Here is a 16691-nt window from a genome sequence, read left to right on the forward strand (position 1 = left end):
GCCCCGCCGCCACCCTGCCCCTCATCGTGGTGATTTTTCTTCTTCTATTTTTTTAGATTTAGTTTATGTTTGTTTAGTTTAGGTTAATTAGGTTAGTTTTGTTTAGGTTAGTTTAGGTTATTTAGGTTAGTTTAGGTTAATTTAGTTTATTTTAGGTTACATTTAGTTTATAGTTTTGTTAGGTTTTTTTCTTTTTTTAAGAATAATCAAGAAAGATGAAAGAAAAAGAAAAAGAAGAAGAGGAAGAAGAAGAAGAAAAAAGAACAATAAGTAGTAGAAGAAGAAGATGAAAAAAAGAAGTAGAAGTTGAAGATGGAAAATAGAAGTAGGAAAAGGGGGCGCCCGGGGACGAGCGGGTTAATTAGGGGGTTCCTCGGTGTCGATGGAACCCTAAATAGCAAGTATCGTCGGTGCGAGATACATGTGGCCGTCGGTGTCGAACACTACATCCACGTACCACAAGTGACGCTGACGTCCGGCGTCCCAAAGCAACTGTTCTCAGCGTCGATGGCGGTCGAACACCATCGCGAATTTTTCTGGCAGCCACTGCAATGACGATTAAAAGGCAAGTGTTGAAACTTGAAACACCCAAACTGACTCAAGTCGGTTTGGTTGTTTGAAATTTCAAAACTCGGCTTTAATCCTCATCGCAGAGGCTGCCAGACAAATTCGTGATGGTGTTCGACCGTCATCGGCCACCAGAACTATTGTCGCGGGACGCCGGGTGCCGGCTTCACTTGTGGAATGTGGATCTAGTGTTCAACACCGAGCGCCACATGTATCTCGCACCGATGATACTTGCTATTTAGGATTCCGTCGACGCCAAGGACCCCCTAACCCGCTCGTCCTGTTGTCAATATTTAGTTAGGTCGACAGAAGAAACAAAATTGCTATGTAACTCATCTTTGGATTTAAATGTGCAGTTATTTCGTCGCTGCGAGGGTCTAGTGTTCGACGAGCTCCGCCCATGCGTTCGTTGGTGAGCACAAATGACATCTTCCGATGAAACTTGCTAGCTATAGGTGTCAATCATCAGTATGCGTAACCACTATGCGTCTCCTGTTTGAAAGGGTTACATCTATAAATATGCATGTATTTGCATATTTATAATCGTGATTCTTTCGAATTGTCCAACGTTATCCATGGACAGCCTGAGTATGTATAGATTGGGTTCGTTTTCCCATATGCTCTGCTCCGGATCCGATGTAGAATTTTGTCAGTGCCTCCCTGTTGTTCTCCGGGTACACATCCTCTCTGCTTATTGCCGAGACGTGTATCAGGAGAACATTAGGGAGGTGCTGCCGAAATTTTGCGTCGGATCCGGAGCAGAGCATGGGAAAACGAACCCAATCTACACATACTCGGGTGGGATTATGACCTATCTTTACCTATTAGCGTGTAGGTTGCATGGACGTAATAAAACTGACAAACTCCATTAACTGATGGATATGGTTTGCTTAATTATGTATATATTTCTTGCGTGTCCAGTAGGAAGTCAATATGAGTGATCGTGCATGGATGTACACCGGTTGCACTAGTCAGAAAGTTTGGACCGAGGAATGGTTAACAAAAACCAAGGGGTTTGTTAGAGCCGCATTTGCAAATGGCCAGGAATTAAGCTGGTGCCCCTGTGCCCGTTGCAACAACTATAAAAAGAGGGACGAGCTTGAAATGAGTAAAGACCTGCAGAAGTTTGGTTTTACGGCTGGTTACACGGTCTGGACATTACATGGTGAGTCTGCCCAACGTGCCAGAGCCGAGTGGTTCGTCGTCGCACCGACGAGCATGGTATCGGGACCGCAGACATGGTGCAAGACTTTGACGATGCTCGGGACTCGGGCGAGGAGATGGACGAATCTGCAAAGGCCTTCACTGAAATGTTGGAGTCCTCAAAACGTCCTCTCCACAAGCACACTGAGCTTTGTTAGCTGGATGCCATCTCACAAATAATGGCTTTGAAGGCTCAATTCAACTTGGGCAGAGAATGCTACGACGCGATGATGACAATATTCGGACGATTTCTACCCAAAGGCCATGTGCTACCTCCAAACCTGTACCAGTCAGAAAAAATCCTCCATGCTCTTAAGATGCCCTATGAGAAGATACATGCCTGTGAGAAAGGATGTGTCTTATTTAGGCTTCAGTATGAGGACTTGAACTATTGTCCCATTTGCAATTCTTCCAGGTATGTTGTGGTAGACAACGGTATGGGTGAGAAGAAGCAGACCAAAATACCCATTAATGTTCTTCAGTATATGCCAATCGTACCAAGACTTCAACGTCTTTTCATGGTCGAAGAGACGGCCAGACAGATGACATGGCACAAAACGGGCAAAAGAACCAAACTAGATGCAGATGGGAATGTGATTATGGTGCACACATCGGATGGTGAAGCGTGGAAGCGCTTCGATGCATTACATAAGGAAAAAACGGCAGATCCAAGGCATCCTCGAGTCGCCGTCAGCACAGATGGGTTCAGTGTGTTTGGTCAGATGGCAACCCCATACAACTGTTGGCCCGTGTGTCGGATGTGGGGTTTCGGCAAACCCGTAAGGTTCGAACACTAGGGTGCGCGCGAAGTCTTTCCCTCCTACCGATCTACGCCCTAGCTCGCTAAGATCCCGCGGACGAACTCGACGAACTCGCAACACAGAAAGACACGAGGTTTATACTAGTTCGGGCCACCGTTGTGGTGTAATACCCTACTCCAGTGTGGTGGTGGTGGATTGCCTCTAGGGCTGATGATGAACAGTACAAGGGAAGAACAGCCTCCTGAGGTTGAGGTGTTCTTGTGCTTGCGGACTTGTGTGTATCTCTGGATCCGATGAGATGCCTACTACTGTGGTGGCTAGTCTTATTTATAGAGGCCCTGGTCCTCTTCCCAAATATCGAGCGGGAAGGGAGCCAATAACGGCGGGCAAATTTGAAGGGGGACATCTAGTACAAGCTATCCTGACAAAAGCGGTCTTCGCCTGCGAAAAGCTCTGGTGGTGACGCTGCCTTGGGCTCCATGTTGACCTCCGTCTTGCCATCCTGCTGGTCTTGGTTTCGTGGCACCAATATAGCAACCTTTGCCTGATGCCTCGGTACTCCTCGCCTGCGCTGGCCTCCTTAGCACTAAAGAGGAAATAAGGACGCTGCACGCGCGGGCGCCCGCCTGGTGTCGTTCGTCATGGCTCACGTCACGAGAGCCTCGTGAGGTTTGCCCCGCCTTGATATCTCCGCTTCGTGAGCCTGCCTGGCTAGGCTACTCCAGAGGAGGTCTTGCGTTGTCCGCCTCGCGAGGCTTGGACCCTCGCGAGGGTCTTGGATGCCTTGTTGATGAAGATGGGCCGTACGGCCTGCTGGCTTAGAAACGCTGTGGGCCGCAGGCAGGCAAGTCTGGGGACCCCCATTCCCAGAACACCGACAGTAGCCCCCGGGCCCAAGGTGCGCTCAGGCTTGGCTTCGCGGCGAAGCCAAGGGTCAAATTCGGAGCACCACGGGCCCCGAAAGCCTGTAGCCTCGGTTGACGCGTGGCAGTTGATTGGACGTGGGCGCCTCTGCTTCCCCACGCCGCCTCGGCAACTGCATGACTTGACAAGTCCCTGCGACATGCAAGGAAAACCATCATTACCTGCGATCGTGGGAGACGCCGGTTGGCCTTCTGTTGCTATAAATGGGGAGGGGGGCGGAGCCCCCGTTGCCCATCTCTTCCTTCCTTGCTTGCTCCTTCCTCCTCGCTCCATCACTTGCAGTGACACCCATGGCACCACGAAGGAAGTTCTCCGCCACCGAGAAGGGGAAGGCTCCTCGCGAGGGACCCGTCTCCCCGGCGCCCAAGCGCGGCCGCGGCCGCCCGCGCAAGCATGCCGCGACCCCCGCCGTGGCCCATTGTCGAGGCGGCGCCACGGCACGCGGAGTGGGTCATCCCAGCCATGGCGGTCCAGTTGATGAGGGGAGGCATGCTATGGTGGCGCGGCCTCCTCGTCCGCGCTTCCACACGGCGGAGGTGTCGCCAGAGTTTATCGTCTGGTCGGAGAACCCGGCCAGCAACTAGCTCCAACTTCCACGCTTCTTCGCCGGCGAACTGCCGACCTCTGGTCCAGGCGGACTCTGGCTGCAGGCGGATGGCTGCTGCAGCAAGGCCTCTTGGGTTGCAGTCGAGACTTCCGCCGTGGGCAACATAGCCCTGGCCCGCGGCTGGCAGACATTCGCCCGTGCGCGCGGCCTGGGCTGGTGGTGCACCCTCCACTTCAGGTACGATGGTGGATCAACCCTCTATGTGAGGGTGTTTGGGGAAGATGGTCGTCGCGCCGGGTGCTGCCCCGAGGCGAACGACGGTGAGGAGGTACTCAGCCTTGGGGACGGTCGCGACAAGGACGAGGGCGAGCCCGCCCTCGGCGGCGACCGTGTCTCGTCCAGCTACGGCGGCTCTTCCTCCGGCAATAGCTCCAGCAGTGGCGGCAATGACCAGCCGCCGCGGCGCCGCGCCCGTTTTGAAGGCGGCAGTGGGTCGTCTCGTCGCCGCACCTCCGTGAAGCGTGAGGAAGGATCTGGCTAGGCTCGGGGTAGTGCTAGGTGCCTGTCTTCGTGGATCGCTGCAACACTACTTTTGTTTTACTCTTTTCCTGCATCAAGAATGAAACCAGTATGGGCCCAGGGGGGCGTGTATCGAACTATGGTTCCTCGGTTATAACATTATGCGTGCTGTTCTCGTGCTGTGTCGTTATTTTGCGCAAAGATAACTTAACCTGGTATACTCAGGACGCCCTCTTCCTCGCGAGGCGTTTATTTCCTCGCATCCATCTTGCCTTGGCGACCTGCATTCGCTCAGGAGCTGCGAAAAACTCGTTAGGAAGTGCGTTAAAAGATTTGCCGTTCATCCTAGCCCTGACCTGGCGCCTCGTATCGCGGTACCCGAGGGGCACGGACTAGGAGAGGTGCGCCAGCTTTTGGGCTCGAACGAGGGTGGCTCGCGAGAAGGCAGAAAGGAGAAAAAATGCTCGTGAGGGCACCTGCCTAGCCCCCTCGCGAGGCATGCGAGAGAGAGAACACGAGCAAATTCGAGCCGGAAAAAATGCAGTGAGAGGCGAGGGAATCAAATCAGCAAGGAACGCCAAAGGCAAACTTTGATTATGGAAAAGCGAGCCAACTACGAAAAGCAAATGAAAAGCCGCGTCCGGCACCTAATCTAGTCTTCAAGTCTTCTCACCAGCGCGGAGCTAAGTGCTGTCCACTAGGCATGGGAGGGAGCCCCAGGGCCTGAGGCCGGCGCTCCTGAGACTCCGGGGCGTGTACAGCCCCACTCATTATTACGTGAGAGTGTCACGGGCGGCGATTCTTCACAGGCACCGGGCCTTCTTCACAGGCTCTGGGCCTTTCATCTCAGGCTCTGGGCCTTGCTTCATGGATAGAACTTCTGGAGGTGCTGGATGTTCCAGGCGTTCTGGATGGGTATCCCGTCCTGCATCTCCAGGAGCGCTGCACCCGGCCTGGAGACATGGACGACCCTGAACGGGCCCTCCCACATGGGCGAAAGCTTGTGCAGCCCTTCCCTGGAGAGGACCCGCCTCAGGACGAGGTCGCCCACCTCGAGCGTCCTGGAGCGGATGTTGCGGCAGTGGTATCGCCGCAGCGCTTGTTGGTACCTTGCCGCCCTCAATGCGGCTTCGCAACGGTGTTCCTCCCCCAGCACGAGATCCATCCCCCGCATGGCGTCTTGCTGCGTTTCGTCAAACGCTAGGACCCGTGCGGAGCGATGCTTCACCTCGTGAGGAAGGACTGCTTCAGCTCTGTAGACGAGGAAGAATGGAGTCTCGCCCGTTGGCTTGGTGGCGGTGGTTCGGATGGACCACAGCCCGCACTGGAGCTCGTCGTGTGAGCCCCTGCTGCAGGCCTCCAGCTTCTTCTTGAAGGTCCTGGTCTTGAGGCCCCACAGGACCTCCGCGTTAGCGCGTTTGGCCTGACTGTTACTCCTGGGGTGGGCCACCGAAGTATAGCAGATCTGCGTTCCAAGGTTAGCACAGTAGGTTTTGAAGAGGTTGCTAGTAAACTGCGAACCGTTATCTGTGATGATGCGGTTGGGGACCCCGAAGCGGCTCACGAGGCCCTTGATGAACTTGGCAGCAGAGCTGGTTGGAATGGTACGGACAGCTTCCACTTCCGCCCACTTGGTGAACTTGTCAATGGCGACGTAGAGATAGCGGTAGCCCCCTGGCACCCGGGGGAACGGGCCTAGGATGTCCAGCCCGTAGACCGCAAACGGCAATGTGAGCGGGATGGTTTGGAGGCCCTGAGCAGGCTGATGGATTTGCTTGGTGTGGAATTGGCAAGCTTCACAGGACTTCACCAGCTCGGCCACGTCGTTGAGTGCTGTAGGCCAATAGAACCCACTGCGGAACACCTTGCCGTTGAGGGTCCGTGACGACGAGTGGTGTCCGCAGTCACCGCCGTGTATGTCAATCAGCAACTCCCTTCCTTGATCGCTGGAGATGCAGCGCAACGTGACATCGTTCGGTCGTTTCCTGTATAACTCGCCGTCATGGATACAGTATGCCGTGGCTTGCCGGGCCACGCGCTCCGCGTCCTCTTCCTTCTCCGGCAGCTTCCCGTGCATCAGGTACTCTTTGAATTCCTTGATCCAGCACTCCTCCTGGGGCTCGAGCGCCAAGAGCAGCCGAGCTCCTGAGGTCGGGCCACAGGCTGGGGCTCCCGTGGCCGGGGGCTGCGGGAGCTCCTCCCGAGGCTGAGTCATTCTTGAAAGAGGTGGCGTAGCTGATAGCTTGGAGAGCCGCTCTTCGAAGACGCCGGGCTCTTGCGGTTGCCGCTTGGATGCTCTCCTAGCGATGTCGTCGGCTTCCTTGTTGGTGCCCCGGGGCACGTGCTGCAGCTCCAGGCCTGAGAACTGCTTTTCCATCTTGCGCACCTCCGTGAGGTAGGCCTTCATGTGCTCGTCCTTCTGCTCATACACCTTGTTGGAGAAGTTGACGAGGAGCTGCGAGTCGCCTTTGACGGTGAGGCGCTTCACCCCTAGAGCCGCCGCAGCCTTCAGGCCAGCTATGAGGCCTTCGTATTCTGCGATGTTGTTGGAGACCTTCTCGCCATGCTGAAAACAGAGTTGCACGGCGTAGTAGAGCTTGTCCTGAGTGGGCGAGATGAGCACTGCTCCAGCCCCCGCGCCCTGATGCGCGAAGGCGCCATCGAAATACATGACCCAGCCGTCTGGTGCCTCGCTACCTGGGGAGGTGGACCGGTCTTCTCCTTCCTCAAGAGCCAGGGAATTTGTCCATTCTGCCACAAAATCGGCGAGCGCGGCTCCCTTGATGACCCTGGTAGTGCTGAACTCCAACTGGAATGCCTGCAACTTGATGTTCCACTCAGTGACCCTTCCGGCTGAGTTAGGGCTCCTGAGCACCCTCTCCAATGGGTAGGCTGAGACGACCTTGATGGGTTGGCCCTGGAAGTAGTGCCGCAGCTTGCCCGAGGCCACCAAGAGTGCGAGAAGGAGCTTTTGCGGCATGGGGTAGCGCGCCCTCGCGTCCCGCAGTACGGTGCTGACGAAGTACACCGGGTGCTAGACGAGGGCTGGCACACTGTCGAGGCTCGGGTCCTGCGGAGATTGTGGCATATCCTAAGGTGGTGGGTTTCCTGAGACCTGACCGTCCTCAGGAGCTTCTGCGATGTTGCCCTGCTGAGCTTGGTCTTCCGCCGCTGATGGCTTTGCTGCGCCTTCCTGACCCCGCGCTGCATCAGCTCTGGCTTGGCGCGACACACCCTTGTCTTGGCGCTCCCCCCGAACCGCCACCAGCGCCGCGCTGGCGGAGTACGGGGTGGCGGCAAGGTAGAGCACCAGAGGCTCGAGAGGTCGCGGTGCCACCATCACCGGGGGCTGGTGAGGTATTTCTTGAGGTCTTGGAAGGCCCAGTCGGCCTCCGGGGTCCACTCGAACGGGCCCTTCTTCTTCATGAGCTTAAAGAAGGGTAAGGCGCGCTCGCCTAGCTTGGAGATGAAACGCCCTAACGCGGTCACCCGCTCTGCTAGCTTCTGCATCTCCTTGAGGGTCTGTGGTGGGCTCATGTCTTCAATGGCCTTGATCTTCTCCGGGTTCGCCTCGATCCCTCTGTGGGATACGAGGAACCCCAGTAGCTTGCCGGAGGGGACGCCAAACACGCACGTCTCCGGGTTAAGCCTCAAGTTCATTTGGCGCAAGCTCTCGAAGGTCTCCTCTAAGTCTTGAATCAATGTCCTCGCTTCGCGAGATTTGACCACTATGTCATCAACGTAGGCCTCTGTGTTTCTGCCGAGCTGCCACCCCAAGGCGATGTGCATCAACCGTTGAAAGGTTGCGCCCGCGTTGCACAGCCCAAAGGGCATGCAGGTGTAGCAGTACACCCCGCATGGTGTCAGGAAGGTTGTCTTCTCCACATCCTCCACCGCCATCTTGATTTGGTGGTATCCTGAGAATGCATCCAGGAAACATAGCAAGTCGCACTCGGCGGTGGATTTGATGATTTGATCGATGCACGGAAGCGGGAACGGATCTTGGGGGCACACTTTGTTAAGGTTGGTGAAGTCGACGCACATACGTTCCTTCCCGCCTTTCTTCGGTACTACGATGGGGTTTGCCAGCCATTCGGGGTATCGAACTTCTCAGATGGTACCTGCTGCCTCCAGCTTGCGTGTCTCTTGGACGATGAAGGCCTGCTTCTCAGTGGACTGCCGTCTTGCTCGCTGCTTCACGGGGCGTACGTTGGGGCACACCCTTAGATGATGCTGGATTACCTCTCTCGGGACCCCTACCACCTGATTGGGCTCCCACGCGAATATCTCCTTGTTCGCGCGCAAAAACCTCACCAAAGCTTCTTCTAGTCCCGGGTCAAGGCCGGTTCCTATGGTGAAGGTGGCTCTCAAAGACCCGTCCTCGTTGACCGGCACCTGCTTGGTCTCCGCCTTGTCTTGAGTGAACAACTGCTTCTTCTTGGTGGGCGCGGTCTCCTTGGCCTCGGGCGTACCGGCGCCGGCTGGCTGTGCTGCTGCCGCGGTCTTGAAGGCGAGCCTGAGCGCCGTCACGGCCTCCTTAGTGTCCCCCTTGATGGTGAGGACGCCCTTGCTCCCTGGCATCTTCATGAGGTTGTAGGCCGGGGGAGTCGCTGCCATGAACTGAGCGAGAGCCGGGAACCCGAGGATGGCATTGTACGGGAGACCGATGCGGGCGATGTCAAAGTCCACCAGCTCGGTGCAATAGTTGTCTCGCGTGCCAAAGGTGACAGGGAGGCGGATCTGCCCCAGAGAGTGGGCAGCTCCACCACCCACTCCCGTGAAAGGCCTGCTGAGGCCAAGCCGCTCGAGCGGCACATGAAGAAGGCTGAAGGCTTCTACGGAGAGCAAGTTGAGGCTGGCGCCGCCGTCGATGAGGGTCTTGGTAACGGCCACGTTGCAGATGGTGGGTGTGCAGATCATCGGGAGCATCCCGGAGCCGGCGGTGGAGTCGGTGTGGTCTTCCGAGCCGAAGGTGAGGTCGGCCTCCGGCGCAGCCCAAACCGGCAGAGCCCCCGGGCGCTTGGAGGCTACCCCAATCTGACGGAAGAAAGGTTGACGTCGCGATCTGAAGGCGGTGCTTGGGAGCCACCCAGCAGTGCTGCGACTGCGTGGTGCGCCGGCACCGCCTAGCGCGCGGTGAAGAGGTTGCGGAGTTCCCCCAGGATGCCACTATGGATCCCGGGAGGTTGAGCAGCCAGGCGCGCGGCTCGCCGGCGAGGGCCATGGGGAACCAGTTGGCCATGATCTTGTCGTTGCCTCCAGCTTCGAGGACGGCCTCCTCGTACGCCAGCAAGAATGGCGCCGGGTCTGCCGCACCATCGTAACACGGCGGCATCTCCGGCTTGAACTTGGTCGGCCACTGCACTCGCCGCAGGGCGGGGGCCAGGGCTCGGTACCCAGACTCCCTGCTGCTGGTGTCGGCCGCAGAGGTGGGTGGCGGGGCACCTGCCATGGGAGCGTAGTGTGGCGGTACGGGGCGCAGGTTGGTGGAGAGGAGCCCTGGCGCACCCCTACCTGGCGCGCCAAATGTCGGATGTGGGGTTCCGACAAACCCTTAAGGTTCGAACACTGGGGTGCGCGCGAAGTCTTTCCCTCCTACCGATCTACGCCCTAGCTCGCTAAGATCTCGCGGACGAACTCGACGAGCTCGCAACACAGAAAGACACGAGGTTTATACTGGTTCGGGCCACCGTTGTGGTGTAATACCATACTCTAGTGTGGTGGTGGTGGATTGCCTCTAGGGCTGATGATGAACAGTACAAGGGAAGAACAGCCTCCTGAGGTTGAGGTGTTCTTGTGCTTGCGGACTTGTGTGTATCTCTGGATCCGATGAGATGCCTACTACTGTGGTGGCTAGTCCTATTTATAGAGGCCCTGGTCCTCTTCACAAATATCGAGCGGGAAGGGAGCCAACAACGGCGGGCAAATTTGAAGGGGGACAGCTAGTACAAGCTATCCTGACAAAAGCGGTCTTCGCCTGCGAAAAGCTCTAGTGGTGACGCTGCCTTGGGCTCCACTATGACCTCCGTCTTGCCGTCCTTCTAGTCTTGGTCTCGTTGCACCAATATAGCAACCTTTGCCTGATGCCTCGGTACTCCTCGCCTGCACTGGCCTCCTTAGCACTAAAGAGGAAATAAGGACGCTGCGCGCGCTGGCGCCTGCCTGGCGTCGTTCGTCATGGCTCACGTCACGAGAGCCTCGTGACGTTTGCCCCGCCTTGATATCTCTGCTCCTCGTGAGCCTGCATGGCTAGGCTACTCCAGAGGAGGTCTTGCGCCATCCGCCTTGCGAGGCTTGGACCCTCGCGAGGGTCTTGGATGCCTTGTTGATAAAGATGGGCCATACGGCCTGCTGGCTTAGCCACGCTGTGGGCTGCAGGCAGGCAAGTCTGGGGACCCCCGTTCCCAGAACGCCGACACCGTGTTTGTCATTCCACTCAATCTCCCCCCGGGCAGATTATGCAAAGAAAGAACATTTTCCTGACGTTGATAATTCCAGGGCCCAACTATCTGGGGAAGAATATGAATGTGTACATGCAGCCGCTTAAGGACGAATTGCAAGAAGCTTGGGGTAATGGGTTCAAAACATATGACACCTTTAGCAAACATAACTTCATAATGCGTGCCTGGTATGTGTACTCGACGCATGACTTGCCGGCGTATGCGCTATTCGTTGGCTGGTGTGTGCATGGAAGGTTCTCGTGCCCCACATGCAAGGGAGCTCTTGAGTTTCGTTGGCTAACGGCAGGGCACAAGTATAGTTGCTTCGACTTGCATAGACCGTTGCTACATCCTGGCCATAAGTTCTGGAAAGACAAGAACTTCATCAAAGGTAGAGTTGTAAACACTCTGCACCACCTGCATTGACAGGCCAACAGACCCTAGATCAGTTAAACGCGAGGCGGACGGCGCAAGACCTCCTCTGGAGTAGCCTAGCCATGCAGAGCCAGATCCAGAGCGTCCAGGGTATTTCAAGGGGTATAATAAGGAACACGCTTGGACTCACAAGACATGCTTCTGGGATCTGCCTTACTTCAAAGACCTCCTATGCCCACACAACATCGACATGATGCACACTGAAAAGAATATCGCTGAAGCCATTTTTGGTACATTGTTCGGCATAGAGGGGAAATCAAAGGATAATACTAAGGCTAGAGTCGATTAAGAGGAGTTATGTGATAGACCGTTACAAAACATGAAAGAACCAAAAGGAAAGGGGAACTGGACGAAGCGAAAGGCATGGTTCAATCTTGAAAGGCCAGCTATGAAGGAAATTATTTTGTGGGTCAAAATGCAGTTGATGTTCCCCGATGGGTATGCAGCAAATCTAAAGAGGGGAGCGAGTCTTAAAAAATTGAAAATATTTGGTCTAAAAAGTCATGATTGGCACATATGGATTGAGCGGATAATGCCGGTGATGTTGCGTGATTTCATCCCTGAGGATGAATGGCTAGTACTGGCAGAGCTAAGCTATTTCTTCCGTATCTCTCCTATCAGCGAAGGAGGTATCGAGTATTATGGAAGAGTTGAAGCAATTTATGAACTTGAATTCTATGGTGAAAACCCACCAAACGTCGTAGTCTTCAGATGTTATTGGTTCCAGTCGAGGGAGACTAGAAGGACTCATGAACATATAGGGCTAGTAGAAATCAAACAAAGCACCCATTTGGACGTTCCCGATGTCTATATTACGGCTCAACAGGCAACCAAAGTTTTCTATCTACCGTGGGCATGTCAAAGTGATCCAAATCTCAGTGGTTGGGACGTCGTTTATGAAGTGCCGCCATGTGTTAGACCACCTCCCCTCAATGAAAAGGATTATGAACCTCACATTAACCAAGAAACATATGACGAAGGAGAATTCTTCCAAGAAACACGTCTTTCCAAAAAAACGTTTCAAGAACCGCTCTACTCCACCCCAGAACATTGAAGTAGACAACGATAGTGAATCTGAATTCACCCCTGAACCGGAACAAGAAGAGCCGGAAGAAGAAGAAGTTACTGCTGCAGATGACCTGTTAATGCTTGAACGATTCCGTAAAGGTGGCCTTCCACATGATGATGCATTTATTAATGATGATGATGAGCACGTCATTACCGATAGTGATGATGATGATGATGCTTTTATTAATGATGATGATGATGAGCACGTCATTACCGATAGTGATTATTAGGTATTCAAATTTTTACGTTGTACTTGATTTATATAGTTATTTGTATGATTTATATAGTTGGTATTTATAATTTTGTTACTTTGTATGATTTTTTCTTATACATAGTGCCATGGTCTTGATGTCCGTCCCGGTCGGCCCTCGCCCGCTTTATGATTCGGATGTGGTAAATTCTCTTTCATAACTATTTGTTGCATTTCGCATTTATGACAATTATGGCCATCAAGTTTACATACAGATATTTTAATCTAGGAGGTATGTGAACCGGAATTTGAAACGGACCCTCTTGTCGAGAAGTTAAATTTAGTTGAAAAAGAAAATGAGTATTTGAAAGAAAAAATTAAAAGAATTGAAGAAGAGAAGATGACATTGGAGTTGTATGTTGCGGATGTCATCGATGACCACAAGATGAAGATGAATGCAATGCGCTTGAAGATGGATGCAATGCGCCTGAAGCTTAAGAAGATTAGAAAATATGCCATTGATAATGAGGCTTGGTATCATTATGCCGTTGGATCAATTGTTACCTTAGTTGCGATCTTCATCACATTTGTTGTGATGAGGGTATGTTTTCTCTAGTGTTTTGCTTTGCAAATGGATACTTAGCTTATTTTCCTCCTAAATGGCATAATTACCTAAGTTAGATAAAAAATGAGCTATACTTAGCTTATTCAGTTCATTTATGACATACTTAGCATACTTAGGTAAAAAATGGCATGATAATCTTTGTTAGCTCCAAAATGATATAGACTTAGCTTATTTTCCTCGAAAATGACATAATAACCTTACTAAGCTCCAAAATGACCTATTTACCTAGCTTAGCACTAAAATGACCTACACTTAGCATTTTTACCTAGCTTAGCAATAAAATGACATTTTTACCTAGCTTAGTTAGAAGAAGAAGAGGATAAAGAAGAGGAGAGGAGAAAAAGAAAGAGAAGAAAAAAAATAATCTTCTTCTTCTAACTAGTGTTCTTCTTCTTCTTCTTCTTCTTCTTCTTCTAACTTTCATCTTTCCCAATTTGCAGATTTGCTTTACATGAGGAAGCTTGGATTCATGGAGTGTACTATTCTTCTGGTGCTTCCTTGTTGTTTATGGAAACTTGTTTGAATATGTTGTTGGAAACTTGTTTCTGGTTATGTATATATGGATATGTTGGACTTTGTTGACCTATGTTGTTGGATTTGATGAAATATGTTGTTGGACATGCTGTTGGATATGTTGGATATGTATGCATGTATATCTTTGTCTGAAACCATGTCTAATTAATGGGATATAAATAAAAACAGGGGATATATAGCCTCTTTGCCGTCCGCTGGCAGACGACAAAGAGCTTTGTCGTCTGCTGGCAGACGGCAAAGAGGACACATGGCAGTCATCTGTGCAAATTGGGAACACTGGCTGCCTATTTGGTCATTTTGCCGTCTGCTGGCAGACGACAAAGTGACCAGCTATGCCGTCTGCCAGCAGACGGCAAATATTCAAACCTCTTTGCCGTCTGCTGGCGGACGGCATAGATGGACACGTGGCAGCTTCCTAGTGCTGCCTGGCTGAGATCTTTGCCGTCTGTCAGCGGACGGCATAGAGCTTCGACTCTTTGCCGTCTGCTGGCAGACGGCATGGAGCGCCGTTAACCCCCTAACGGCTCTCACGCCACCGCACTGCCGTCCACTGTCTTTGCCGTCTGCTGGCCTCGGACGGCGGACGGCATAATCCTTTGCCGTCCGTTTCTAGGAAGCGGACGGCAAAGAAGGCCTTTGCTGGCACGTGTTCATCCGGACAGTTTGCCGTCCGCCATGGCGGACGGCAAAGAAGCTGATTCCAGTAGTGATTGGATCCAAACCGGAACCCGATAGCTTAAAGGCCATCCGTTACGGTGGATGCCACGTGTCGGTTACTTCATGATGATAATTTTGGTAATGTCATGGAACACTTCTATGACAGCACAGGTATGACTATCTTGATTCTGTCATTAAATCATCATGGATGTACATGCATGACGGAAAACAAAACCTATTATGACAAACACGTATCATCACGGAAGTGTATTTTTTTGTAGTGCTACCTTCGCAGTTTTAGGGGCGGAATCTCTCTAACACGCCTGGAGCAGGAACGAGTAACCCGCCCGGTGTGACCCGGGCTGCTGAGGCACCTGGAACCGGAGCGGCGGTTTAGCCTCATGTGCCAGACCCGCCTCATAGGGATCTGGCCCCACCTCAACGGGTTCCAACACCTTCTGGCCATTACTCTAACCCGGTGGATAATATGATCGCTGCAGCCTCACGGTTGGCGGCTATTCCAATCGAGGGCGAGTCTTCAGCTGCAATAGAGACCCGGAATGCGGTGGAGCTTCTTCAGACGACAGTGGCGCAACAGGCGGCTTATTCATACAGTCGTGAGTGTGTCCATTCAACTCCCTGCCCGAGTCAAAGTTATAGCCGACTTATTGAGTCGCCGGCGGTTTCCAGCAGCGAAAGACATCATAACCCGCCTCGTCAGGATGACTCGCCCCACAGACATAATCCGCCCCGTGATGATAATAATGCTCAGGCCCTTGTGGATCAGGCTAGAGCCTGCCGTGAGGCAGAATTGGCTGCTCAATTGATGGCTCATCAGCAATTTCAGTTAAACCCTTCGGCGTTTGTGGAGGCTGGGATGACTTCCAGGACAGTTGGCGTGCCGTGTCTAGTGCCGGCTCTACGCAATGAGCGTCTGCCTAAAGATTATAAGCGCCCTCGTAAGGTGCTTAATTACACACCTGATCTTCCACCTAAGGCGTGGATTGAGCGCTATGAGCTAGCTATGGAGATGTTAGACGTTAGTGATGCTGTATGTGCCAAGTACTTCACTATGATGTTAGATGGACCAGCGCGAACCTGGTTAAATGGGCTACCTACCAATTCCGTCAACTCATGGGCTGAGTTGAAGGCGCGCTTTATTCAGAATTTCAAAGGAACATGTAAGCATCCTCTGTCGATTATTGATCTGGACAACTACGTACAACGAGAGGATGAGTCGGCCCACCATTGGGTACGCAGGGTCTCAGCTATCATCCACTCATCGGATAGCACTGCGACAGGTTCTGCTGTTCTGAATTTGGAGAAGAATTGTCACTTCACGTCTCTCAAGCAGAAGCTGGGGCGGCTTAAACGTCACTGCGATGACATGGGAGAGCTCATGGCGGTTCTCATCAAGTATGCTGACTCAGACAACACTAAGGGCCCTGGATCTGATGATGAAAAATCCAACAAGGGGAAGAAGAGTGGCAATAGTAAGGGTCAGCAGCAGAATGTGACAGGGCATAATGGTCATAACCAGGGCAACGGTGGTAACCGCAAACAAACCAATGCGGGTCAGATTTTGTGGCTAACACCAATGCTGAGAATAAAAATCAGCGTTGTAAGGGTAAAAGGCAATTTGGAGGACCAAAATTTAACCTTGAGGCAATGCTTAATGACCCTTGCCCAAAGCATAGTCTGCCCGGTCGGCCATCAACTCATGTTTGGAAGGACTGTTTCATCATGAAAGAGTACAAGAATTCTAACTTACTTCAGAATCATGGCAACAATAATGGCCAGCCTGGCGAGTCAGGACCCTGATGACCCACAAGTATAGGGGATCAATTGTAGCTCTTTTCGGTAAGTAAGAGTGTCGAACCCAACGAGGAGCAGAAGGAAATGACAAGTGCTTTTCAGCAAGGTAATGTATGCAAGTGCTGAAATTATAAGTAGCAGAGTAGATTGATAGCAAGATAATTTGTAACGAGCAAGTAACGATAGTAGTAACAAAAGTGCAGCAAGATAGCCCAATCCTTTTGAGGCAAAGGACAGGCCAAAACGCTCTCTTATGATAAGCAAAGCGTTCTTGAGGGTACACGGGATTTTCATCTAGTCACTTTCATCATGTTGGTTCGATTTGTGTTCGCTAGTTTGATAATTTGATATGTGGATGGATCCGTGCTTCGGTGCTGTTCTTACTTGAACAAACCTCCTACTTATG

Source organism: Triticum aestivum, chromosome 6D (genome assembly GCF_018294505.1).
Source record: "Triticum aestivum cultivar Chinese Spring chromosome 6D, IWGSC CS RefSeq v2.1, whole genome shotgun sequence".
Taxonomy (NCBI): domain Eukaryota; kingdom Viridiplantae; phylum Streptophyta; class Magnoliopsida; order Poales; family Poaceae; genus Triticum; species Triticum aestivum.